The sequence below is a fragment of the Lissotriton vulgaris genome, chromosome 4_1 (genome assembly GCF_964263255.1).
Source record: "Lissotriton vulgaris chromosome 4_1, aLisVul1.2, whole genome shotgun sequence".
NCBI lineage: Eukaryota > Metazoa > Chordata > Amphibia > Caudata > Salamandridae > Lissotriton > Lissotriton vulgaris.
Genome location: NC_141691.1, coordinates 2128405081 through 2128407452, shown reverse-complemented (window position 1 = coordinate 2128407452; position 2372 = coordinate 2128405081).

Below are 2372 nucleotides of genomic sequence, written 5' to 3'. Positions count from 1 at the left end.
GCGTTCACTTGGACTCCAGGGGCAACTTCACAAAGCAAAGCAGTGCGATTGCAGCCAAAACTAAGGCTCTAGGGGTATCCTTGGCCAAACTATCAAAGAAACTTTCAGGCCCAACCCTTGCCCCCTTACTAGAAGTCCTTAGAGCAAAGATCGGGCCAACACTCTCATATGGCATAGAGATCTTTAAAGGTAAAATGAATACTGCCCTAAACAAACACACCACTAAAATCTACAGAAAGGCACTTCACTTGCCGAGTACCGCTTCCCCGGCCCAGATTAGATTAGAGCTAGGACTAACTAATTATGAAGCCTCTAATGTCGGCACCTATCTTAAGCTGTGTCACAAAGTAAGACAGGCCGAACCAGGTACATTAGAATCTCTAACCTGGAAAGAAATCAATGAGACCAACCCAGGGGGAACATTCGGCCGCCTCTTGAATGACTATATTCACCAAATGTCAGCTGTCGAACTCTGGGCCCTTAACCCCAGTCAGAATGTTTTTAAAAATATAATCAAAAAATGTGTAAGAATGAAATCTCTGGCTGCAGACAAAGCTCTAGTCACAAAGCGTAGTCACTCCTGGGCAGTAGTCAATTCCTACAAAAGACTAACCCCTGCTGCCTACCTCTCCACGACATTTTCACTTCATCTAAAGCGCTGTCTGATTGCTCTAAGAATGGGAGACTGGCGCTTTCTTCAAAATCTACCCACTTGGCGCCGCAAGAAGGTGGCCACAACATGCAGAGGATGCGGGTTAGCAACTGAAACAATTTTGCACGTGGTCTGCTTCTGCCCTACATTTAATTCTCAACGCAGTCGTCTGCTTAAGCCAGAATGGAACAGGCTGGGGGTTCGGTCCTGTAGGCATGCCATTACTGCTGCTTTGTCTTTAGATAATATTATTTTAAACATAAATTTGGCCAAATTTATTCAGCAAGTATACCGTAACCTAGACAAAATGGACACTGCTGAGGTCTCTACTCATCGCTAAATCTGAATATGCACTCTAATAGAACTTGCAAAGACCGGAAGGGCTAACCTTCAAATTGTAATGTTTTAACTGGCATGCTTTAAGCCACATTTTATTGTTTGCTTCTCTTTTAATCATTCTTTTACTTCATAAAACTGTATACACTGTGATTTGTGCGACCTTTTAAAGATATGTTTTATATCTAAATAAAGGCATTATTATTATTATTATTATTATTATTATTATTATTATTATTATTACAATCAATGAAGGTAAACACAATATTCGTAATTTCATAAATTGTCATTCCAGAAACCTGGTATACCTCATCAAATGTCCTTGTGATCTGGCATACGAATGGTGAAACCTCAAGGGAAGCCAAAACTAGAATTTTAGAACAAAATCAGCCATAAGAACAAATAAGAAAAATGCACCCCTTGTCGACCATTAGGTGAAAGAGAAACACACCCTGGATGCGTTGAAATTGTGTGGCATTGAAATTATGAAAACTAGCTTCAGAGGAGGATATTAATTGATCAAAATAAAGAAACAGGAACAATGCTATATGTGTCTTTTTAATACTGTCAAAAGGGGACTCAATGGTAGGGAAGATTGGGAAAGATTGAAATAACAAACTAGAGATAGACTGAAAGGCGTAGCATCACTGTATATAAATAGAAAAATAGAATAAATATTCTCATTCCCACTGAATAGCTTGTCTTGTTTTAAGATGTTCACCACTGTTATCTATTTGGATGCTCGTTCTCTCATAATAGAGAGAACCAATTGAAATTGGGGTACTGCCATAAGTATCGAGAGAGGGTCATAAATCAAAGTAGTGCAGATTTAGGATAACCGCCAATGATAAGCATAGAATAATAAAAAAATTTAAAAAAACAATAGCAAAGAAAAACTCGAGAGTTAATACCCTTTCCCATTCCAAGATGGCCCCCATGGTTATATAGAAAAAGCATCCCTCTATGACAAAACATGAGAGCAAATAGAGAATGATGGAACATGCACATTTTATACAACAATATCTTCCTTAGGTCAACTGAAAATAGATAGACCCTAAAAGATGTATGCGCAATAAATATTTTTCATAATGCAAACACGCGATCCCCAAACGCGGTTTCTGTGACCTTTAACCCACGTTGGCACGTATTTAAGTGCTATGGGGTCTCCATGCTTCAACTCCGGAACAGGAAGGGACCACATTGGATGCAGGGAGCCCGTTTCGTACCACAACGGTAAGCCGGTTGTATTGTTTGTTAACGTGATCGGCGTTTTCTATGCAAGATAGGATAGCAAATCCTTGCCTGAGTCGGCTGTGCCAAGTTTTAGTTTTAATATAAGCACAACAGACGCAAGTTAGTAATATGGTTTAAAGCCACATACAGG